This window comes from Saccopteryx bilineata, chromosome 5, assembly GCF_036850765.1.
Source record: "Saccopteryx bilineata isolate mSacBil1 chromosome 5, mSacBil1_pri_phased_curated, whole genome shotgun sequence".
NCBI lineage: Eukaryota > Metazoa > Chordata > Mammalia > Chiroptera > Emballonuridae > Saccopteryx > Saccopteryx bilineata.
The window spans coordinates 79,756,018-79,782,458 of record NC_089494.1 but is presented as its reverse complement, the minus strand read 5'-3'; the positions used below and the strand labels follow the sequence as shown (position 1 = coordinate 79,782,458).

At 39.8% G+C, this 26,441-nt stretch overlaps 1 protein-coding gene across 2 annotated transcripts in view; it reads right to left on the bottom strand.

Annotated features, from left to right (window-relative positions):
• Nucleotides 1-26,441, bottom strand: part of ACVR1 (activin A receptor type 1) — a 127,696-nt gene that overhangs the window by 67,965 nt on the left and 33,290 nt on the right. Inside the window, exons 2-3 of one of the 2 annotated variants that reach the window (XM_066279490.1) lie at nt 11,710-11,848; nt 9,633-9,935 (exon numbers count right to left, since the gene is read on the bottom strand). The gene's annotated coding sequence lies outside the window, so the exon portion shown is untranslated. The remainder of the gene's footprint in view (nt 1-9,632; nt 9,936-11,709; nt 11,849-26,441) is intronic. The other variant, XM_066279489.1, reaches the window with a different exon arrangement.

The following is a 26,441-nucleotide window of genomic DNA, read 5'->3' as shown; positions in this document are numbered from 1 at the left end:
GGCTGGCAGACTCTGAGCACACCAGACAACTCCCTAGTGGACAGGGTCCCATTTGGAAAGGGCTCCGTGGATCTCTGGTTGCAGACACCAGCTGATTCTCCCAGAGCCATCCCCAGTGACCTCTGAGACAGCTTCTGTAGCTTGAAAATATATCTCCTACAAGTCAGAAATTGACACATTATCTCCCCCGCCCCCAGCCTTCTAACAGTTATTGACGTCCTTTGGAAAGCCATGCTTCCATGCCTATTAATAACCTTCAGAAAGAACCCTGAGGAAGTGTCAAGAGAAAAATATATCTGGCTGATGGAAGCCAAAGACTCAATCCGAGGTTATAATCAGCAATTAATGTATTTGAAGCAAAAGAAAGTTGTAACATCTTCTATATCGCGTGTTCTCTGTTCAGGAGGCTTTAAACAAAATAATCAGAATTCAAAGAATGCTGAGTCACGAACACTAGTCTTTATAGAAAAGAACTCTTTTAAAGACTCCTTAGATACTTAACTAGAGCAGCACCAGCTCCCAACTTTATCTGAACAGCAATAATCCCAGGGAAGTTTGCCTACCCAGCTACCATTAAACCTTTATAGTTATTTACACCTTAATAAAGTTTCTCCAGGTGACATCTTAAATGGCAACCAAATCAATCTACTATAACATAATGGAATAACTAATTAACATTAATCTGTAAAAAACTTTTCATAGTGGTTTTTCTCCTCTCCCCTCCCCCAACTAGAATGTGATTAATGGAATTCTCTTACAACGTAGCTTGAAATATGCTTTTGCCAGTCAAGCAGCTAAAGCAGAATCAGATAATTGTGGTATGACTCAACAAATGCACAGCTGTTCATTTAAATATATCCATCAAAAGTATAAATATGATCGTGAGAAAGAAAACGAGCTGTGTACACAGGATCGGCGCACAGTTGAATGGCTGGCACTGAAGTAACCACAACAGAGAACAAGGCGGATATGGGGTGATGAGGCAGGGAGCGGTTCCGCACAGCAGGTAGAAAGAGACCAGGAAGCTAATGTGGCCTAAAAACTGTCCACTCCTCCCCAACATCACCGGCCTAAATAACAACGGCAAGCGAAAAGTAAAAATAAGTGTGCTCTACTAAGTAGGGAGAATGAAACAAAACTTAGGAAATAGATGATGCTCTCAAAGAAGTAGAAATCCTAGAAGGTAGAACTGATGAATCCAACCTGTTATTAAAAACAGAACTAAAAAAGACCCGAAGGCAGAGGGCAACGGAAAAAACATTATTCTCACCCTCAGTTTTCTCCATACAACTTTCGAATATGGTGATTAAGAAATCATGTAAACACGAAAATCCTTTCAATAGACAGTTCCAAAGTTAATAACAAAACACACCATCCAGTACCAGGCAACCCTTTTTAGGGGTTCTGCACATGACATGACAGTGACACTTTAATATGAAGAAAAGAAAGCCGAAAGAGAGAAAACAGAGAATGTGAAGAGGAGCAGGGGCGCGCTGAGGAACCCCACCCGGCCGTCCGCAGCGAGGGCCTCGGGCCCGGTCAGACACGAGAAGCAGAGGCACTGCAAAGACTTGGGCGCCTCTCTTATTTTAACGTGAAGTGTAAAATAATAACAAATCAAAAGAACATCTAATCCACGCCAATTTCCAAGCTTCCCCTGAACCACCAAAAATCAAGTTCTTCCCACAAAATAATCTCTGGTGGTGGGAGGGTGGGGGGTTTAAGCTCAGGCTTAGCCTGACTACTGAGTCACCCTGCATGGAGACCATCCACATTCTGCACATTTACAGGCAACATGTCTTATTATATATAAGCAGCAACTACTTCAACAATCACCACCTCTCCACAGCTCCAAGTCTTCCCATATCCCCTTTTCATACTTTCACAGAACTTTCTAGAAAGAGCAATCTCCACAGTTCCCTCCATATTTCTCTCTCCTCCCTCCTGTCCTTCATGAAAACACCTCTTGCTAAGGTACTAACTCATTCACTGTAGACCTTACCTTATCCTTCAGATTCACAAGGAAGCTTCCTCAAATCTCTGAATCCTAAACCTCACACCTATAGATTTTGATTCAATTCACCAGGAATGAGGCCTAGGACTCCCCAGTATCACAGCCCCTCAATAATCCAGGTGATGATGAGAATGCCAAGGGCGGTCTCACTAGTCCATTCTGCAGAATGGCAGAGCTGATAATCCCCCTTCTTCGTCCGGGTACTTCCCTGGCTGGGACTCAGAGGCTCCACTCTCTCCGGTGTCTACTTTTAGATTTGGATCCTCCCAGTATCCTTGGATGGCAGTTTCCTCTTCTGCCACTCATCCCCTAAATCTTTTTCTCACTCAAGATGTCACCCAGTCTCTCAGCTTCAGGGCCACCAAGCTGCGACCAAACAGCCAGGTTAAGAATGGAATCACCCGTTCATTATCATTTTCACTCTCCCTGTCTATTCATTTCTATTGCCTTCTTCCCCTACCAGATATCCTTGACTTTTCACTGTTTATAAAATTGACTTTAAAAACTTTTTTATTCCAGATATTTCAAGTTACATAGAAACAGAGAGAAAAGTATAATGAACCCTATTTTTGACCTCTCAGTTTCAAAAATAAACAATATTTTATCACCCAGTTTCAAAAATGAGCAATCTTACTTCTACTATTCTGCCCATTTTCTACGGGAGTATTTTAAGAAGAATCCCAGATGTCACATCATTCCACTGACAAAGTCTAACAAACAAGGATTTTTCTAAACATAAATATAAAACCAACATCTCACCTAACAAAATTTAAAGTATTTCTCCTCCAAATATCTTTGAAAAGCTAAGCAGTGTTTAAATCTGACCAATTTTCAACAACTACATACTTCTCCCCACAAAAGAATTCCAGGGAGAATGGGATAGCATACCAAAGAGGAATTGTTTTTATCACTTTTTAGTTATCATCACTAATGGAGCAGAGTTAGAACTGTGGCAGCATTGAGAATGCTGTGTATTTAGTACAGAAGAAAGCAAATGATTAACTACGACACTTTTGAATTCTGTCATCCCCTGCTGTTCCGAGGAACTGGACGTAACACAGAAAAAGTAAAGTAAGAACCTTATAAACTGAACTGGAATTGGAAGTATCGGTATAAACTCATGAAATATTTTATGCATATTTATCCTTTGTCATTAAAAAGGACTAGAGACCATGACCTACCCAGTAGCAATGAACTCTCCTGGTGCCCAGACTATAGTGTTAAAATATTATTTCCTACTGAAAGGAAACATTGACCTGAATGACAAGATTACAATTACCACACCCAGCCAGTGGGAACGGAGAGGTCAAATGACTGGGTTCTTCCGCATGTAAACTGTAAGGAAAGGAAGGGGTTGGAAAGGGAACCTGAGGTTTGAGAAATTAAAGATGTAGAAAGATGGGCAAAACTAAAGAACAGAAACTAGATATGTGCACGTGGGTGATAAAGCCTTAAAGAACGGCAGCAAAGCAATTACTACAGAAATCAGGAAACTGATAACTTCCACAGGGAGAGGGGCTACGAGTGGAATGCGACATGCTCTTGGGCTAGGGAGGCCACTAAGATTCTGTCTCTCGCCCTGCATGGTGGTCACAAAAAATATTCATCCTATAATAATTTAACTAAGCTATATATGCTTAGTGTGGATATTTGCATTTGTGTCTTATTTTACAATACAAATGTAAAAGGAAAAGAAAGTAGAATATGTGTTGTTAAAAAAAGGTATACCCTAACACACACACACACACACACACACACACACACACTAAATGAGGAAGTAACAGCATTCCAGATCAAAAATATATGCAAAAATTTTCTAGGTTTGTGTTATAAATAAGTTTATGTAACAAAATTCTGTAATAAATTTCTAAAATACCAAATATTATTTTTACCTTCAAACAGAAAAGCTGTTCTTTCAAGTTCCAAGCTTATCATTGGACCTTATAATTTCTTATTATTTAATAAAAAATAGGCATCAGTTATCATCAGAAATCAAATATTAAACTCAACACAACGCCGTATGATACGATGGTCCTCCCTCTCTCCTACTTCAATTATGTAAGGTTCATGGGTCAAGGATATAGAAAGATTGCAGCGTCCAGATCAATGTTTCCCAAGCACTGTGCACCATTATCAAATAAGAAAAATTAACCTCATAAAGATGTGAGCCCTTCCTCACAAAGTAGATCTACACATTTAACCCAATTCCAATAATAATATTCACAAGTTTTAAGGAAGAGAGAGTGGTGACTATATATGATTGTTTTAAAATTCATATAACTTTTTAAAACCACACACAAAAATAAATATAAAAATTTTAAACTGAACTACCTTTATCAAAAAGAAAAAAAATGATACTAAGCTCCAAGAGTTAAAAAACAGTGTGTTCCTAGTATATGCATAGGCATAGAGATAAATGAAAATAAGTATCTCAGAAGCAGACCAAAATGTGTATGGGAATTTATAATACAAAAGAAACCAAACGAGAAAAGTTGGCAGTAATCAGTAAAATCGGAATGACTAGCCAGTTACAGATTGTCAATTTTCTATTAAAATTCCCTCTTCTTTTTCTTGGACCCATGCTGCCTGGCAGAGCCTGTATCCCCCACCCTTCCTGGCAGCAAGAAGTGCCCACATGAATGAAGTTCTCACCAATGGACGTAGAAGTAATGCATGCAACTTCTGACCACTTGACCCGGACTTTCTCTTCTGACCTTTGCACTGAGGGAACCCAGATATGGTAGCAAGCCAGCTATGACCATGCAGATAAATATGGTGGCAGTTAGAGGGACCTGTGAATAGGGGCTGTTCTGCTGACCTGCTTTGTTCCCACTTTAAGTGAGGAAAAACTCAACATCTAAGTTCTTTGAACCATTGTATATTTTAGTTCCTTAGTTAGAGCAGCTCAGCCTTTGCCTAATATAGCACCTAAAGAAAAATGAAGTTGGATTCATATCTAACATTCCAGAAGGAGCAAGAATTTAAAACTAAAAACAAACAAATAAAACATCGCATGACCGTACCAGGAACCATGAGATAGGTTTTTAACTCTAGGAATGAAAAAGGTCCTTTAATTGTGATATAAAGTCCTGAAGCCACAAAAAGTTTGATCATGTATTTTTCTCTACAAATCTTTTTGAACATGTCTTATTGACTACCTCCTTCCACTACGGTGGAAGCTTTATGGAGCATGAGCTGGTATCTGTTTTCTACACTACTGTATATAGTCTGCTGCCTAGAACAAGTGCCATAAGAGGCATTCAATAAATATTTGTTGATTGGGTAAATTGGTAAATTTAAGAATACAAAATTTTAAATAATCTGCACAGCAAAATAATTTGTATACAAATGGCCAAATATAAACATCATACATCACAAGTAGAAAAAAAAGGAGAAGGGGGAGCACTAATTTTTTAACACATAGGAGCTACCTGAACTGATAATATAAAGATCAAGAAGCCAATAGGAAAATAGACAACACAAACATAAAGAGAACAGAACAGGAAATACAAATCACCTTTAAACTTATGAAAAGATATAATGTAGGGATCGGGAATCCTTTTGGCTGAGAGAACCATGAACGCTACATATTTTAAAATGTAATTCTGTGAGAGCCATACAATGACCTGTGTACATTAAGCATTATCCAATAAAAATTTGGTGTTGTCCTGGAGGACAGCTGTGATTGGCTCCAGCCACCCACAACCATGAACATGAGTGGTAGGAAATGAATGGATTGTAATACATAATACATGAGAATGTTTTATATTTTTAATGTTGTTATTTTTTTTATTAAAGATTTGTCTGCGAGGCAGATGGAGCCATCAAAAGAGCCACATCTGGCTCGCGAGCCAGAGGTTCCCAAACCCTGATATAATGCCTTAAACTGCCATTTTTTTACCTATCCATTTGGCAAAGGAAAAAACCTGTTAGTTTGACAACCACACAGTGATTGGCACGAGTGTGAGGAAGCAGTGTTCTTGTTGACTGCTGGTGAAAGCTAAAACTCTGCAAGCTCTATGACCAGAGCAACTTGGCAATAAATTTCCACAAAAATTAAAATGTTCATACCCTTTGACCCAGCAATTCCGCTACTAGATATGGATCCTACAGATATATGCTCATGAACATGTTTGAAATGATGTATGTACAAGGTTATTCCCTACAGCCTTGTTAATGATAATAAAACTGAAAATGATCTTTATGGCCATCAATATAGTACAGTACTGGTTAAATAAATCACAGTGTATCTCTATAGTGAAATAGTAGGAATCCATTTAAAAAGAATGCAGTATTAATTAGGAAGAACTTCCAAGAAAGAGAATGTCAATTAAAAAATACAAACAGTGTATATTATTACTATTTGTATAAAAAAAAAAAAAGGAAAGAAAGAAAAAGAAATTTCAATAATCTATAGGTTGCATGCCATTATATTACGTATGCCCCAAAATCTCTGGGAAAATACACAGGAAATTGTTAACAGTAGTTGCTTCTAGGAAGGGTAATTGGGCACTTGGGAGACTTATTTTCCACTCTTTTCTCCTTTGCTAATCTCATAAATATTGATTATATTATTTTCCTAACAATAAATATTTTATAAAATAACACCACCACACATATTCATTATCAACCCCACATATCTGAAAACTTCTCTGGTGATTTGGTCAACTACCCTATAAAAACTACTGAGCTGAACAATTTTAACCCTGTTTCATAATTGAGAGCCACAGGGCTGGCAATTAACTAACACCATCATCTCCTCCTCCTTCTTCAAATAAGCATATATGCAAAATAAAATCAGTCTCCTAATTCCATTCCTGTTATTCATTACTTCCTCTTAAAACTAACTCAACCTCATGCCACCTTAAATGGGCGTAGAAATATCTCAAAATGCTCCAAGGATGATAGCCAAAACTAACAACTATGCTAATATATTAACGCAGTCTAGTGCCAAAAAAGTTCCTTCCAGTCACTTAGAGATGAAAATTTGACATAAATGACAACAGCCCAAAGCCGTGCATCATCTGACTTAGAAAATAAAAACTCATATCTTTAATGACTAAAAGTCCAAGGTCAACAGTCATGACTTTTGTTTTTTCCCTCATGTGAAAGATCTCCCCATAGTCCCCTTTAAATTACAGGCTAATTTCTCATGTGAAGACTGGTTATAATTCTGTAATCGCCACATGAAGAACACTAAGCAGTCATTACTTACACTGAGATGGTGCTTTAAAGGGCACCTATCCACAACGTGTAGAGTAGAAGGAAAAAATAAGTCATAAAACAAATGTAGTCATGTTCCATCAGTTTTTAAAGGTATCTGTATGTGAAAAAATATGTGTTCAAAATTATTAGTTAAGGATTAGAGAGAGAAGAAAGGGAGAAAAATGTATCTATATATATGTCTGCACTTTATAATGTTCCGTACTATTTGAAACTAAATAATCAAAAATAAACTTTTACATAAAGAATTAAAGTTGGTTAAAGTAATAAACGAGGTATCCCTTCAACGAGAAAGTACCTGACAACTACTAGAAACCTTCCCCAAAGCTGAGGAACCTATGGAGGCTGCAAGGTCCAACCCCGACAGGCTTTACTCCTGAGTTCCCTGCTTCTGTCTATAGAAGTTTCAAATCATATCTGAGCAATCCCAACATTTAACTCAAGATGCACACACACATACACCAACACTTAGCACTTAAGGCCTCCCCTTATAAACCTTTTACAGACTCTAGTCCAAAGCAGGTATTTATATTACCTCCATAGCTTAACACAACCTTAACTGCATTTCATCCAGATGGCAAGATGTCTTTACAGAGATTTCAAAGTACTCCACAGGAAGCATACTATAAAAATGTAGTTCAGTACATGATTCCATACATTGGTGGAACATAAAAATGAGACTAAGAGACATGGACAAGAGTGTGGTGGTTACCAGGGGTGGGGGGAGGGAGGACATGGGAGGGAGGGAGGGAGGGAGGGAGAGAGTTAGGGGGAGGGGGAGGGGCACAGAGAACTAGATAGAGGGTGGCAGAGGACAATCTGACTTTGGGCGAGGGGTACGCAACATAATTTAATGACAAAATAACCTAGACATATTTTCTTTGAATATATGTACCCTGATTTATTAATGTCATCCCATTACCATTAATAAAAATTTATTTAAAAAAAAAAAAAAATGTAGTTCAGGCCCTGGCCTGTTGGCTCAGTGGTCGAGTATCAGCCTGGCTTTGTGAAAGTCCTGGGCTCGATTCCCTGGTCAGGGCAAACAGGAAAAGAGACCACCTGCTTCTCCACCCCTCCCTCTCTCTCCTCTCACCCCCCTCCACCCCCCACCCCCCCACCCCCGCAGCTATAGCTCAATTGGAGCAAGTTAGCCCCTGGCTCTAAGGATGGCTCTGTAGTCCAGGAGGAGGAGGGGAGGGGAGGGGAGGGGAGGGGAGGGGAGGGGAGGGGAGGGGAGGGGAGGGGAGGGGAGGGGAGGGGAGGGGAGGGGAGGGGAGGGGAGGGGGGGGGAGGGGAGGGGAGGGGAGGGGAGGGGAGGGGAGGGGAGGGGAGGGGAGGGGAGGGGAGGGGAGGGGAGGGGAGGGGGGGGGAGGGGGGGGGAGGGGAGGGGAGGGGAGGGGAGGGGAGGGGAGGGGAGGGGAGGGGAGGGGAGGGGAGGGGAGGGGAGGGGAGGGGAGGGGAGGGGGAAAAGGAAAGAAAAGAGAAAAAAGAAAATGTAGTTCAGAAAAAGATAAAAGCACGGAGCTAGATAGTAAAAAGATCAGTGGTTGCCAGGGGTTGGGGTGGGGCTGAGAAATAGGTGGAGCACAGGAGATTTTTAAGGCAGTGAAACCATTCTGTATAATACTACATCAGTATACACTTGTTTAAGCCCATCAAATATGTAACACCAAGAGTAAACAAGAGTAAAACTTAATGTAAACTATGGGCTTTGGGTAATGAAGTGTCAATGCAGGTTCATCTGTTGTAATAAATGCCCCACTCTTGTGGGGACATTAATAATGGGAGAGGCTGTGCATGTATGGGGAGGGAATATATAAGAACTCTCTCTGTGTACTCTTTGCTCCATTTTGCTGTGAACCTAAAACTACTCTAAAACATAAAGTCTATTTAAAAGGGTGGAGAGGGGAGTAGAGGCCCTGTAAAGTGAAAAGAATGGCAGAAGCATTTTATATGTAGGGAAATGTTGGTAGTACTTGAACAACTTGGCCAAAGTTAAAGAATAACTGTGTAGCTCCATCAATAAAAGCCTACCCTCTTCAAGGCAATGCAAGAACTAAGGCTGAGCCTCACCAGGATAGAGCGTCAGCCTGGGATGCTGAGGACTCGTGTTTGGAACCCTGGCTTGAGCATGGGATCACAGATATGACCCCATGGTCACTGGCTTGAGCCCAAGGTCACTGGCTTGGCTGGAGCCCCCAGGTCAAGGCACATATAAGAAAGTAATCAACGAACAACTAAGGTGCCACAACTATGAGTTGATGCTTCTCGTCTCTCTCCCTTTCTCTCTCACTAAAAAAAAAAAAAAAAAAAAGAACTAAGGCTAAGTCCTAACTTTCTTACACTGGATTCATATATACCAACAAAACAATCATTGTGGCTAAGAAATTACCGTGTTAGATTTGATCTCTGCCAAAGAGCATTAAAAAGGGTGATTTGTTGAAATGGCTCTAGCGCTGGCTCCAGCAATGCAGCTCTGAGCGCGCCTGGGTAGAGGCTGACTCAGCTACCTTAGAGCTGGCTCCGGGTCATGTCCTCCTGCGGTCCTTCAAACAGTGTGCTCTTGCTCAGAGCTGCACTCATCAGTTCTCCGGAGAGGTCAGAAGGGAGAGGTGCTCCTGGAATCTCCCGGACTAACGCAAAGTTCTCTACCCGCTCCTGCTCAGGCACTGTGATGTTCACAAGTGGCTCGGCGCTGCGGAGGGAAGAAGAAAGACAGCTGCGTAAGCAAAAAAAAACGCTGCCGTTGTGAATATACTGGCTAATATACTTGACAAGCTTTTCAACTGGGCCCTCAGAACTAAAGGCGATTTACAATTAAAATGAGTTTGAGAAGAGTTGGCATGCACATATGTTGTTGGGGTCATACAGCCATACTGGTCTTTAAATATTTTTCCAAATGACACAAAACCCAGTTAAGACCTGCAATTGGTAAATTTCAAGATCAAGTTCCTTTAAATCCCACATATCATTTACTCTAGCCCATCATAAAAACAAATGAAAAAACCCAATGGCTTTGCATATACAATATTAATTTTTATATGTAGTTGGTTTAAAAATGTAAAGTTCAAGCAGTGCACAGTATGGAATGAAAGTCTCTTCTAGACACCCGGCCACTGTAGAGGCACCCATGTACCAGAGTGACTAGATTCTTGGATATCCACCCACAAATAATCTGGTTTTGGTCCATTTTCAAGCACCAGTCTCAGCTGTAGATAGATCTAGTTCAAAGGCTCATAAAACAATGATGAAAAGAAGCACACAGCGGAAGGGAAGGGGCTCTAGATAACTAACAAAAAAACAAAAACCACCCAAGCTCCCTTTTCCTTTAGGAAGACTTTAAAAACATCAGCATTTGCCAAAGGAAGAGGAAATTTTTATTAGAACCAAACTTTCCCATTCAAGTAGTTAAGTGACACAAAACATTGAAAAACTCCTTTTGGAAAAGAGCACCTTTTTTTCTTTTTAACCCCAAGGAACATTTGCCAAGGAAACTTTCACATAAATACATCTAAGCGAAAAAACAAAACCAACATACAGCATTCCTCAGTAATTATTTGGAAGGAAAATCACATCAACCTTGAAATTCAAGGAAATGCTTTCCAAATAATGTCAAACCTATCCTCACTTCGGTTTAAACTGAGGTTCACAATCAATTAGATTGTAAAATTGTAAGACATGGAAAAGGCACATTGAAAATAAGGCACGCAAAAATATCCCCCCACCCCACCCCACCCCGTTGAAAGGTCAACCAGAAATGTGACATTTTCAGCAACCATTTAGTGAAGTTATCTACAATGGACATCCTTAAAAACAAATTCATCAGCTAAGCTGCATTCACAAACCTTGAGTTTCAGAACAAACTGTTGAAATCCTGGTATTTTCCAAGACGCCGGGGCCAGGAAAATTTGGCAGATTCACACTAAAGTTGCTTTCCCCTCTGCCAAAGAGGAACTGTGTTTTAGGAGGGCCCAGTGCTAAGCTGCCCGGCCAGGGCCAACCATGTCTTTAATGTATAAGTATGTACTGTAGGTGCAGGTTTAGATAAGCAAGAAAGTAAGAAAACACTAGAACATATTTTTCTAATTCTCTTTGTAAAAACCAGAGATGGACTTTAAAAAAAAAAAAAATCACAAAAGTGTGTATGCTCCTTTAGCCTCGCCCCGTCACTGTAGAGAACTCTTTCTCTTCCTCAAAATCATGTCTAGGTTCTCCTATCTCTGTTCAGCCTTCTCTAATGATTCTTCTATTTTCCAGATCTTTCTATTCTAATCCCCCTAGTATTTACATCCTATATGCTTCAACCTGGCCTTTAACCCTCTGCCTTGAACTAGGTTTATCTCAAAACCACTTTAAACTAGACAAGGATCACACATTCTTCTTCCATATCCTTTCTTCACAGAACCTAGCACCTAGCATGTAGTTGATATTCAACAGTTAGAAAATAAAAACCATGTCTCTCGCCTGACCTGTGGTGGCACAGTGGATAAAGCATGAACCTGGAACGCCTAGGTGGCCGGTTCGAGACCCTGGGCTTGCCTGGTCAAGGCACATATGGGAGTTGATGCTTCCTGCTCCTCCCTCCTTCTCTCTCTCAGTCTCTTCTCTCTAAAAAATGAATAAATAAAAAAAATCTTTAAAAAAAAAGAATAAAAAACAAACCATGTCTCCAAATTAAACATAATTTAGTCACCTGTTTTGTTTTGTTTTTGTGTGTATTTTTCTGAAGTTGGAAACGGGGAGGCAGTCAGACAGACTCCCGCATGCATCCAACCAGGATCCACCCGGTATGCCCACCAGGGGGCGATGCTCTGCCCATTTTGGGGCATCACTCTGTCATAATCAGAGCCATTCTAGCACCTGAGGCAGAGGCCACAGAGCCATCCTCAGCGCCCGGGCAAACTTTGCTCCAATGGAGCCTCAGCTGCAGGAGGGGAAGAGAGAGACAGAGAGGAAGGAGAGGGGTAGGGGTGGAGAAGCAGATGGGTGCCTCTCCTGTGTGCCCTGGCCGGGAATCAAACCCGGGACTCCTGCATGCCAGGCCGATGCTCTACCACTGAGCCAACCGGCCAGGGCCTATAGTCATCTGTTTAAAAATTCATCAGGCTCTCAACCTATGAATTGAAGTCAAAACTGTGGTGTCTGACCAACAACTCAGGTTGGTAAAATGGGAGCTCAAGTTGAGAGGAAATTCTTGATGCCAGTAAGTAAGCTTATAGATCCTGGAAGGTAGTGGAAAGCAGTTATGTTCAAACCCCCAAGCGAGACTCGAAAAATAAATTTTTTAAAAGGAGACATACACACCAATTAAAATCAGTGCTATAAAATAAGTATCTATATAGCAAACTCTAGCAACTTGTCACAAAACTTTCCTTAAGCTGAGATTTTTCCAAAACCTTAGCCAAATCATTTGTTTGGCTATGAAGGTTTAATTATTGGCAGCTACTCATGCCTCATGCCATGAGAAAATATGACCCATAAAGGTCAGGCGCACAATCCTGTGAAGTGGTGGAGGGCGAGTGTGAGGAAGGAGAAAGAGAAATTAAAAAAAAAAATCCAACTCCAAATGTGGGCTTAATACAGGACTACATTTTTCTTTAATCCAACTTAAAAGAACATGCATAATATCTTAAAAGTCACCATAGTATGGCAGGACCTGTCTAACAGGCGGGCATAAAAGGTACTTAGAATCAAACAAGTTCTTGGCAGTCAACATAGCAGCTAAGCAACAGGAAAAAAAATTCAGGACAATTTTTTTCAATTTTTTAGCTATAACTGTATCCTTGGCTTCTTCTAGAAACTGTGGCTTCCTATCATTGCTAAACCTTGGCCTTTCAAGACATCCTCCTTTGAGTTGTGACAGATGTTAACTAGGACTTAGTTGACCATCATTTTATAATATATACAAATATCAAACCATTATGTCATATACTTAAAACAACTAAAATGTTATATGTCAATTATACCTTAATTTAAAAATAAAACAAAAGACACCATACCTTCCAAGTCTATCCACCCAAACCCCAAAACCCAAATATATCCTGGCATATCTTACGGTAGAATTACTATTAACTGAAAGTATTGTAAGCAGCAACACAAGCTAGCATGCACATGGACTTAGAAAACAGCCAAACCCAGTTTTCCAACCTCCTTCATGTGAGTTTACACAAATCACTTCACCTCTGTGTTTCAGTTTCCTTTCCTGTGAAACACAATAAATTCCTCCCACCTTTAACTGTTCTGTATAATACCAGCTATCATTTAGTGGTTCTAGAACTATGCTTAGCTTCATACTTGTTTTATTTGATTTAATCCAATAACACAAAAATTCAGAGTAAGATAGTATTATTCCCATTTGAAAGATAAGAAAATGTGAGAAAGGTTAAGTAAAACTGTCCAAGATCCCACTTTTTAAATAAGTAGCAAAACCGAGAATCAATTCAAGTTTTGCTGACTCCCAAATCTGTGTTCTTAATTACCAGGAAGTTAACATCCACCTTGACATTTTTCAAGAATTGAATTGAATGCTCACAGCAGATATTCGCAGTGCCCGTTCCTGGTTTCTATCCCTAAGAGAGTAACAGAAGTGCTAAAACAGTGTGGCAGAAAAGCATAAAGGACACCAACCCCAAACAATAAAACAAATCACCTGCCTGATACCAAAAATGTCCTCTTGTTCTGGCTCTAAAATAATAGTACCACAACGAAGCATATAAAATACTGAAAGAATAATCCACTCCAGGCACTTGAATATGGGGGTGAGGCAGGTTTGACCTATTAGTAATTCTGGAGAAATGCAATGGGGATATCCGCTGGTCTCTAAGATTCCCAGTCTCCCAGTGGGAAAAAAGTAGGTCAAATGCCCCAGACAACTGATAAACTCAGGACACCACGTAGAACAAAGAACAGGGAGAGCCTCATCAAGTTGAGGAAAGATAACTGCTGATTGAATCAGGAAGTACAGGAAACACGGAGACACAGCAGAGCCTCTTCTCTGGGTGTTTACAAATCATAAATGTTAATATAATAGTCAATAATCTTTGGGACTTGGGAATGAGAAATGAGAATTCCCAGAAATTTCTCCAGAATTCCTCAATTTATAAGTTATTCTTAAAATACTTCCAAACATTCTTTTACTCATTATTATGGGTCTCTAAAAATAACCATTAAATAAGGGAAAAAACTGGATAGAACTTACAAAGAAGTGTAGCCTTTAACAAATATTCAAATGCTGGAAATAGTAAACATTATTGAGTAGTAGTCCAACAGCAGGCCAAATCCAGCTGGCAGTTTGTTTGGTAAATAAAAATGTTATTGGAACACAGTCCTTCTTGTTCCTTTTACGTATAGTGTATAGCTGCTTTCACGCTAACACATAGGAGCTGATAGTTGTGACGGAGTCCATATGGCTTGCAAAGCCTAAAATATTTACTATCTAGCCCTTTAAAGGAAAAGTTTGTTGACCCCTGAGATAACCTGCATTTGGATCTATAAGCAAGGTTAACAGCACTACACAGAATCACATGTTGAAACTGCCATTTTAAAGACTTATTTTACTTCGGAAACATATCTCTTGGAATACTATTCCCAGGATTTGTATACTATGCTATGCATATCAATTTGTACTTATTTTATTTCCAAGGATGAGTCACCAGGAGCAGCAGATAGGGCCACGAATACACATTTGTAACATAACAATATCTATCAGTAATCATGACTGATTCTCTCCTCTGAGATCCTATCCTGGCCTGGCCCTGGGAAATATCCATCTTACCCGTCAGCTACGCAGGTTAGCTTTCAACTGGACATTAGTGGATTCCCTGATCTACTAATGTCTCTAAGTTGACTGTTTAATTCTCACAGGAGAATTATTAACATCTTTCCCCATTTACCTGATTTTTTAAACTGATTTTGAGGGGGATTTAGAAAATTTTCCAATAAATCCTAGGAAAGAGTTTGGCCACAGAAACATCATTTTCTCAGGTGTACATTTAAATACTGGGTAGGGAACAAATTCACTAAATTTTTAAAGAATGGAGTAAAAACAGTTGGGGAAAGATGGCAGGTATGAGAAAAAAAAGTCTCCAGGATGTTTTAAGGAAAAAATTAAGGTCCCTCTCAAAGCCTAGCAGGCATCCCCAAACTGCAGCCCGCTGAGGCCATTTATCCCCCCCCCTGCACTTCCAGAAGGGGCGCCTCTTTCATTGGTGGTCAGTGAGAGGAGCACAGTATGTGGCGGCCCTCCAACGTTCTGTGTAAAACGTCTGGGGACCCCTGGGCTAGAGAGAGGAACCAGCCAACGCGGAGATAAAATGACAATGAGGTTTCTTAATGCTTTGGCCCCAGGTGTGGATTTAAGGCCCAAGTATCAGAGCCCCTTTCTCCTCCAAAGTTTAAATTATAAACTAAATGAAAGAAGAGGCATTCACTGTGGATTATAATAGAAATGATTGTCATTAAATACCACACTACATTTCTGAAGATAACCTGCTTATAATGTATAATCTCAATCATCCTCATCTGAATTGGTCAGGTGGCCCACCAATTCCATTTATCCAGCCAAAGACTTACTTATTTGCGCCAGAAAGATACAGCATAGGGGTCCAGGATAAAACTCAAGGGAACAAAAGTGGTGTGATACATAGCACCAAGAGGGTTCCAGCAGGAACCAAAAAGTCCTGGATTGAATCCCAGCACTGCTAATCACTAGACATGTAATCTTGGGCCAACTGTCTGAGCCACAGCCTCTCACAGGCCAGAGGGGCACCATGACTTCCTTTCAGAGTTGCCACATGTGACATACATCACACACAGTAGGTGCTAATAAGTGGGAGCTATTATTATTAACTCAAGATGAAAACTGAGAATCACAAGGGTGGAATTATTAGGTTGAATCATATAGGAAAGCCAAAATTTGACCATTTTTACTCATTAGAATAGCAGTTTTAGAATAAATATTATAAAAGTCTATGAAGGGAAGCCTGAAAGGAAAGAACAGGAAAGACTAAATACCCCCTACTCACTGCCCTACTGGTGGCAGCTTAGAGGAAATCCAGAAACCAAACGGGAAGGCTAGCAACTAAAACAGAATATCCCTTCCTCAACTCTCTCTAGATAGGAGAAGGTGACTTCAGGGAAGAGATTCAACAAAGGACAGGCAGGAAGACAAACACACACACACACACCTCACTCCTAAATAGCCCACCTAACTCATGCACATTCTCTCTTCCCTCTTTATTCCTGTCTGCTTTTCTTTCCGTAGTCCTTTCCCTACGCAATGCCCACTGGTGCCTTTTGTTAACCAGTTTGGGAAGGAAATAGCACTTCTGGTCAGTTGATGTTACTGATTGCATAGTAGACCTTGTGGAACAAGTTGGTAGCTCGATAAAGAAATTCAATGAACCCGTTACATTTCCCCCCTTATTTTTCTGTCTTCCCTTTATACCACAAGTGTCAATTTTTCAAATCCTGTGAGTCCTCACCCAGTCATGGGTCTGTGGCTGTTCCATGGAGTCATGTCAATTCCTGAGTGAGTTCTGAGATTCAAGACACTCCCCTAGCCCAAACTCAAGTGGCTCTACTCCAGCTGTACTAAGTCTCGGAAAGGTTCTGAGTTAGGAACTAGCACACCATGCGCAGAAAGGGATAGAGAATAGGCAGGCGTAGAAAGAAGGAACGTATCATTTCTTCTATCCTATCCCAACCCAATACTCTCAAAACAGAATCAGACTTCACTGCTAACTCGATCGCTTTCTTAGCCTGTTGGGTCCAGCTTTCATGTGTGTAAATCCGACTGCAGCATCCAGCATGCCCCATCACCAGGAGACGTTGCGTTTTATCTGTTGTCTCTCAGTAATGTGGTAATCCTTGATGATTACCCTCACACATAATGCCATGAAGGCTTTCATCATCTAATGATCTCAAAGCACTTTTGCAAGAGTTCACAGGGATGCCACCCACCTGGGCCAGAACCAGATGTTCTGGTTTTCTAAAGGGGTGTCAGCATTTTGTTATTCCTAACCTTTACTCTGGTGCTCCTATGTCTGTATACCCTCACTAGACAGATAGCAAATCTTCAATGTGGAACTTCTTGAAAGTAGGGACTCTGTGTACTCAACGACCTGCTATATCCCCAACACTGGCCCTAGCATCAGGCCAGACTTATTTGGATATCTGTGGAGTGAATAAAACTTAAAATTATAGAAAAACCAAAAGCATTAACAATTCCAAGCTCATAAACTTGGTAAAGAAAACTTCTCTGTCAGTAAATAGTTAAGTTTCTACCCTAGACTTAAATGCAGAGCAGTACAAAAAGTACCAACACTCTTGTCTGAGTGGAACAGGTTAACCCAGGAAACATAATGAAACATACCAAGAATTATAAAAAAAAAGTACTGTTTCATAAAGGTGGTCTTTACTTTAGAATGCCAAAATGTTTTCTTACATACATTTGTTAACTAAACAATTACTCCAAATTTAGGTTAAGTTTTTCAAGATGGTATATACAGAAATTACCAGAAACGTTGAAGGGAGCTGCTATAAAAGAGGGGTACCAAAATAACTGAATAGAGAATTAAAGCTCTTAAAAACCATTCCTCTGGCCTGACCTGTGGTGGCGCAGTGGATAAAGCGTCGACCTGGAAATGCTGAGGTCGCCGGTTCGAAACCCTGGGCTCGCCTGGTCAAGGCACATATGGGAGTTGATGCTTCCTGCTCCTCCCCCCTTCTCTCTCTCTCTCTCTCTCTCTCTCTCTCTCTCTCTCTCGGTCTTTCTCTCCTCTCTCTCTGTCTCTCTCCCTTCTAAAAAAAAAAAAAAAAAAAAAAAACCCTTCCTCCAATGCCTTCCTGCAAATATTTATGTCAATTACCAACCTAAAATAAATGTTCACCAGATCACTCCTCCTAATAAGGTTCAATGAGAATAAACTGAATAAAAGGCAATCAATACAGTGGTTCCTCATCTGTCACAGGGGTTAGGTTCCAGAAACCCCGTGATAGGCGAAAATCCACAAAGTAGCCACCTTATATTTATTTTATTATTTATATATATATACATATTAAGGCTTTCTAAACCCTCCCCACACTCTTATAAACCTTTCCCACACTAATTTTGCTTATTTTACCACAAAAACAAAAATAATAAATATATAAAAATACCTACATACCACAAAATCTCACAATATAGCGAAAAATCCAGGATACAAAATTAGATATATACAATTTAAAAATCCACGATACAGTGAGACCGCAAAAAGTGAACCACGATATGGTGAGGGATGACTGTATTCTTTTTCTAATTGTTTGGCTTAATGTAGTATATTATCTGCTCACAGGCATAAAAACATTCCCAGTCTAGAAAGGGAACTGCTTGCCCCCCACCCACCGTGCAGAGACAATATGATAACAAACAAAAAAAATCCAGGAAAATAAAATAATAATAGTAATTAATAAATAAAAGTAAAGCAATATACGATATGGCTTTGTTTTCCTGTTGTTATTGTGTGTGCCTTTGTTTATACTACACATTCATAATTGTCAGACAAGCTATACATTTTATAAAAAGTAGTTTCCAGTCCTATAATAAATGATCTGAAAAATTAACCTGCAAGTTTCTTGAAGAGAAAAACAGCCTCTTATTTATCTTTTTAGTTTTATAACAACATCCCTTTTATACTAGATAGTCAACAAATATTTGCTGACTGATGAACAGTGATACTGATTTAAAATAAGATCCAAGTCAAGAATCTAGGTGACTCTGGGTCTATCACGGAGTGAGCAGCCTTGAGCGTTAGAGTTCTTCAAACTCTGCCCTATCATCTCAATGGGATTCTTGCAGGGATTCATCAAGGAATGATGGAGAAAACACTGAACTAATGAGTTAGATGCAGCCCTTTCCTATATAGCTCTGTGGCTGGGAAATCGCGTACCTTCTCTGGCATCCATCTTTCCTAACTATAAATTGAGAATGGTGGCGCACATTGCTAAGCTTCCCTCCAGCTCAGAGATTCTCTGTTTATACATTTCTTTTACAGTTGCTAGCAGGATTCCTCAGGTATTACGCTAACAGGAAGGGCAACCACTTCAACTGAAGATGGTTTTCCAATCTACTCCTTTACTGAGATGGCACCCAACCCATTCATTAAGAAAATAAAGTAAAAATTACATATCTCATTTTATTTAGCAATGTAGTTGTTAACTCACAGAAATTTGCTTTTAATTTTATTTGAGTACCAATAATTTGTTTGCCAACTGAAAGTTAATTAAGAAAACGCACAAAAAGAAGTAGAATAACAGTGGGGGTCTATCAAGAACAGCCTCTCAAGGGGCATGAGAATGCACCCAGTTCCCCAAACAAGGGATCTACATTAACAAAACTAGTGAGTATGTCCGCCTCACCCACCACCCGAAACCTGCTAATCTTACTTTATGTTCTATATTGTGCAACGGGACCACCAATGACCAAGCCAAAAACTGAGACATTCATCTTCCAAACTCCACCACTGCCTCTGTCCTGCCCTTATTGCTGCCCACCAGCAGCATTCCACTGCCTCTCCCAAGATCGTCTCTAAGTAACTGCCAACAGTGCACGTCAATGTCCTTTGAGTTTCCTGTCCTGGACTTAGCTGTCAGTGGCTCTTCTTAGGATGTGCCGATTTCCTGATCTCCATGACCTGGCCCAAGACCTCTCCAGCCTCATCTACTCATCATCACCCCACAGGTACCCTGACCCTAATCATACCTTACAGCTCCCTGAGGACACCCCAGTCTTGTCCACCTGCTGCCTTTGCACTTGCTTGCCCAAAATGCCTTTTTCCATCTGGCAAATTGCTATGTTTCAGGATCAACTCAAGAATCACCACCCAGTGGAAGCCCTTCCAGAAATTCCATGTTCAAACCCAGTCTGAGATCCATACACCTTCATCCGTTGTTCTAAAACTCAATTATCACAGCACCTAAAAAGTACATTTGATTTTTTTTTTTTTACTACCTAGTGAGTCTGTAGACTCTTTGAAATAGTATTTTTTTCATCTCTGAAACATCAGGCATAGTCTTGGAAACATAAGGTCCTTAATAAATGTTGGTAGATGAGTGGGGAAACCCTGATATTGAATTCAAAGCAGAAGAGAAACCCTCCAAAGGAAATATGAACAATAAAAATTATGTTAATGGATAAAAAGAGGCAGGTCTACCAGAATCCACTCAAAGAAAAAAAAAATCTCCCAATTCCTAAATTACAGAGACTAAGAGAGAGCTAAAGCATTTCTTACAAAAAGACACTGTGTAAACTAAATGTATACACTAAACCATATCTTCCTAATGACTTACATATCAGAGTATTCCCTACTCTGATACTATAGAACATAATCTTTTTCTAAATTATATATACAAAAAAGTAACTTGAGACCAATACTCAAATACCATGCTAACACTGTGATATTACTGGAAATTAAGATGTTGTTAGCAAAATGTAAGAAGGGAGAGACCTCATCTTTTAAGAAAAATGTTCATCTTTTTTCCCAGAAAATTATCCCCGAGATCATCAGTTGGCACCAGGCCCTGAGACAATTCCCGCGGCTCAGCTCTAACTCACTGGCCTCCTTCCAGATGTCGTCAGTCAAGGTGCCAGGGACCAGAGTGGGAAAAGATGAGCTCTTCTCATGACAACGCTATCTTCTTAATGGTTCTTCCCCACCCCACCAGTCATTTTCCCAACCCCAACCTTTTTATACCACACAGTGAAAAGAACAAATGTATAAATTGCTATATAATGTAATTCAACTTAATTTAATGAGCACAAAGAAAAAAACAGACAGGAGGCCATGGCTCAAGTTAAATGTTAAGAAAAAGGAAGATCCAAGGAATAAACTTGCCTGTTATTAGCACTCACTGGCTGGGATCGCTAAGTTTACATATGAAATTGCTTACTGCATGAGTCATTTCAAATCATGACTCATTCAATGTGTTCAAGCAAACCTGCAATAAAATGACCTAGAAGTCTTGAGGTAGACCTAGAGGCAGATGATTCTCCAATCAAAATAATGGGGGTAGCAAATATATTTTAGAGAAATCAAAAACATAAATGTGTTTTTTTAAAAATTTTAATCCTGTTGTTTTCATATTGCAAATGGGTACAAGAATGTGAGATTTGAGTTATCAAAATTGGGCATGTTTTTGAACAATATTTTTTAAAAAGCAGCTCATTGAATTTTAAAAAATGGGGCATGTTTTTTAAAAATTGGTTGAGTATTTACTATTGTGGAGGATTTTATGAGAGTCAGTCAAGAATGGACCCACTACAGGGCTGGTCCAGAAACTCAGTTTCTGTCCCATTCAGAATATAGGATAACTGGATCCTGACCTTCAACTTATACTTCAATGACTTGAGCTTTAAATTAGTCTTACATACTGATGATTTCTCTCTGGGGTGATAAAAATATTCTAACAGATAGTGATGACAGTTGTACAATCCTGGTTTACTAAAAGCAACTTAAACTGTATACCATAAAAAGGTATACTGGAATATGAACTAACTCAATAAAACTATTATTTCAGCCTGACCAGGCGGTGAAGCAGTGGCTAGAGCATTGGCCTGGTATGCTGACGACCCAGGTTCGAAACTCCGAGGTTGCCAGCTTGAGCACAGACTCATCTGGCTCAAGAACCGGGTCGCCAGCTTGAGCATGGGATCATAGATATGACCCCACAGTAGTTGGCTTGAGCCCAAAGGTAGCTGGCCTGAGCAAGGGGTCAATGGCTCGGCTGGAGCCCCTCCCCCATCAAGGTACATATGAGAGAGCAGTCAATGAACAACTAAGGCACCACAACTATGAGTTGATGCTTCTCATCTCTCTCCCTTCCTGTCTGTATGTCCCTGTCTGTCCCTCTATCATTCTCTCTCTTGCTAAAGTGTATGTGTGTATGTATGTATACACACACACATACAATTTTTAAAAATAGTCAGAAAGCTCTTAAACCTTTCTCTGTACAACTTAGGCCTTGAGTGTATGCCGTGTTCTGCATGCTAACGACACGGACATACTTTGCCACCCAATTCATTTCTGTGGAAGGAGCCAAAGGCTTAGAATCCCAGTTTGGGAACTGAACCTATGTCTGCCACTTCCCAGGCTCTGGGATCTTGAGCACGTTACTGTCTGAACCCCAGTCCCCAGTTATAAAACAGGCAAACACCACCTACCTATCAGATGAAGAGACTGAGAATCTGCAAATCACCACCAAGCGCAGACTGAGGGTAACATGGCAAAATATTAAAACACAGTGGGCTCTAAATAGAAAATGGCAGGTGTTGGGAGAAAATAAAAGGGAAGATGCAAAAGTAGGAAGGATGTAGCCAGTGAAGACCAGGACCAAAGCCAGCTTCCCTTGAATCAGGGCAATCCCTCTAGAATCCTTTTTTAGGTTCTAATGGTGCTTTAGGGTGGGAGTGATGTGGGTGGGAAGGTAAGGAGCATGTGGTAGTATCAAGACTACATCGTCTATCATATTTAAGTCTCTAGATTTGTTATGCAATTAATTTATGTGAGTGACCACAAAGTAGAGACATTTTCTGTATTTTTAATCTCTAGTGTCATTAAGTACTCACTCCATTAATGGAATTAATTGCCTCTGGATTTGAGTTGCTATTAATTAGAACACAAAGTTTTGCACCAAGACTCATTTTTATAGATTAATTTTATTCAACAAAACATGCCTGAAGTTGATTGTTATAGTGTTTTCACAACAAACCTCAAGATTCCATACCTGTGATTAATTTACATCGGCACAAGTTGAAACATCAGCTTTTTGATCATTTGTGATATTGCAACTCTTAAGAAGCAACTTACTTGACAATTAATACGAACAATCTATATTTACCATCAATAACCCAAATTCCCAACTGGGCCAGAATTGAATGTGAAATTACATTTTCACTGTGCTTTTAATAACACCGTGCTTTTAATAACACCATTTCTCACTAAAAATGTGCTCTATTTCTCCAAGCCACAATTAAAGAGAAAAGGAATCTTTAAAAAAAATACATTATAATATGTGCATATTTACATGTACACACATATATATCTACACATACACATAAATTTAAATATATAAACTCCATACTACAATTTTCTAGCCTTAAAGAGCAATTCAAGAAGTGCTAAGAAGACTAGCAAGTTATCAGCCCTGTCCTCCTGCAGGTGGAGACTACACAACAACCAGCAACAACCAGTTAAGTTCTCTAACTCGATGGGTTAACAAACTAGTCTTCCTCAGCTGCACCTGAAAGTGCCGGAGATCTTTCTCCAGTGGAGCTGGATAGTGAGCTAAACACCCTGAGATGGGATTCTTTCAATAAGAAAACAGGACCAAGAAAGTGCAACAAGTGTGACGTGAGCATAAAAAGGAAATAGAAACATTAGCAAGAGCCTGTGTTTACCATTCACACTGTCAACAATTCTGAAAAATTCACTGCGTTGCAGGTCACTAAACTCTCATCCTTTTCATAAACACTCATCTCCCTAACTCTGCCTTTTAATTTTATAAATCCCAGAGGGAAATGATAATGTTCTATAAGTTTAAGAATGTTTTATTTTCTAAAATTGGCAGGAAGGAAAAGGCTAGCTTCTGTTAGTTCTAATTTTGAATGCATTAAGAATTGGAGGAGGGAACTCTTCGATAATAAACTTTTTTTTTTTAACATTTTAGTTGTTTCGTGTGCAGCATTTTTGTTGGTTCTACCAACATCGCTGCGCAGTCAGGTTTATTTTAAGACAACACATTCTGGCATAAATTCAACTGCGTCTCCTAGAACTTATAACCAAATTTAGACTGGTTTAACACAACCACGAGCTGTCCTTCCATCATTTTTCTCTTTGGACATCTGAAGAGTGGGTCAGATACATGTCTAGAAATTATTTTATTTTAAATATCATTTTATATAAACTTTCCTAGCACATACACACACTAATGCTTTAACTTCTAATGCCTTTGGCTAAGACAAGATCCAATATGTAAGGTAATTTAGGGGGAAATAAAGGCAAATGAATATGAATATTCCACGGAAGTATGGGCATACCAGGGTTGGGAAAAGCTTCCATAGCTTTCATATGTAAATAAGTTCTCTCTTTAGAAGGAGTTGAGGTTTATTATACATCCAACAGGAAGTATAATAAAGAACCAATCTATCTTACAGATATTTACTGCCACTTCTCAAATACTGTATGAATTCATGGGTACAGTACATACACACACATGTGTAATACATTTATTTATAATCAATCCACGTATACTAAAAATGCAGCTACAACCAGTAGTGAAGACCCTGATTTTCTTTTTTAGTTACCGGCACTCCATGCCCTACTCCATGCCAAGATGTCCTCAATCACTATGGTCTTCCTGCCCTGAACTGTGGCTAAAATCCAGAACTGAGGCCAGACTGCCTGAGTTAGCATTCAGGCCCTGCCATTTGCTACCTTTAGGGCCTCGGGTGTGCCTCTTAACATACCTTATCACTTTCCTCTGCAAAGTTAAGATTTAAAAAATTGTGCCTGTCTCCCAAAGTAATTATAAGTATTAAATGAGTGAATATATATAAAGCACTCAAAGCAGAACCTGATATATGACCACCTTTAAAGTGTAAAACATTACTGTTATTGATGCTGTTGTTAATATTAGACCCACAGTCTTGACTTGTGATACTCACTTCCTTCCTTTTCTTAACAGCTCTTACATTGTAACAACTAAAAAGTATAGTCACTTTGTCTTGCCTTTGAATTTAATTCTTCTCTCACTCTGGAAGACAGAATAAAAGGCGAAGGGGTGTCCTGCTGAACTGGATCTGAAGTGTGTCAGAACTTCTTTCCCTCAATAATGAATAATACATCATTACAACAGTCACAGTGGACTGCAATCTAGCTCTGCTCCACAGCAGGACTGAAGACCAATGGTAGAAGCAAGAATCCTTCAACCAGTAAAGTTTACTGGTAGACAACAGGTAAAATTTCACATTGATAAGAAGTATGTAGATTCCATCCCCCAAGGGTTTTTATCTACAATGAAGAGAAAACTGAACACAAATCATCGCCAACCAACCAACCAACCAACCAGCCAGCCAGTGATGCCTTCAATATACTTGATCTATTCTTTATCAGTATGGATGCATATGTGAATATCTATCAAGAATACTATGGAACAATTTATACTATAAAATCCAACCATGAAAACCCAAGTATCAAATCTAGAACTCACCCAAATCCTTTAAACATATAAACTTAATACGTGCTGTTCTGACATTTGGAAAAAGATAGGTTGGCGCAGCACTGCGAGAATGACACGGGAAAGCCACTCAATGTCTAATATCAATCACCAAGGGATCTTATTTCCACAGAACAGTCTCTCTACTTTGCCATCTAAAGAAAAACTATACCACATACTTAAAAAAAAAAAAAAAAAAAAAAAGACTAACATAAAAGCTTTATCTAAAAGGACATAGTTTTCCCCTAGATCTTATTTGCCATCTTTTGTCACAAGAGAGAAGAAACGATGCTTGAGATCCTGTGGCCACGGGCACTTGGTGTGGCCGGGAGAGGTCTGCAGCTGGGAGCCTTGAGACTGCTCACAATCCACATGTAGTTTCCAAAAAGGGACATACATATACGTTGTACCTAAAATCATGACTTATCGCTGTTCCCTACTCTTTCATCCAGTGTCTTCACTTTGCACTCAGAGTCCTCTATCTCCAAAGGGTAACCAGGACAAGCCTCACTCCCAGCCAACCAGCAGCAGACATTTTTATGAAGATTCACTTGCCCCCGGGTGCTTGGGCAGCCATCCTTGTTCTCCCTGCCCCTGGCTTTGCCCACCAAGAAATGGTGGCGACCTTCTGACAGCAAGACTTTGTCCTTCCTGTTCAGTCCTGAATCCCAATGCCCTGTCATGGTGCCTGACAAAGGGCACGCATTTATGGGAGTGTACAGAAAAATAAGGACCGTCTCTCTTCCTTCATTGGAACCTTTCAGTATTTTTTTAATTTACTTATTTATTCATCTTAGAGGAGAGAGAGAGAGAGAGAGAGAGAGAAAGGGGGGAGGAGCAGGAAGCATCAACTCTCATATGTGCCTTGACCAGATAAGTACAGGGTTTTGAACCGGCGACCTCAGCGTTCCAGGTCGACACTTTATCCACTGCGCCACCACAGGTCAGGCAT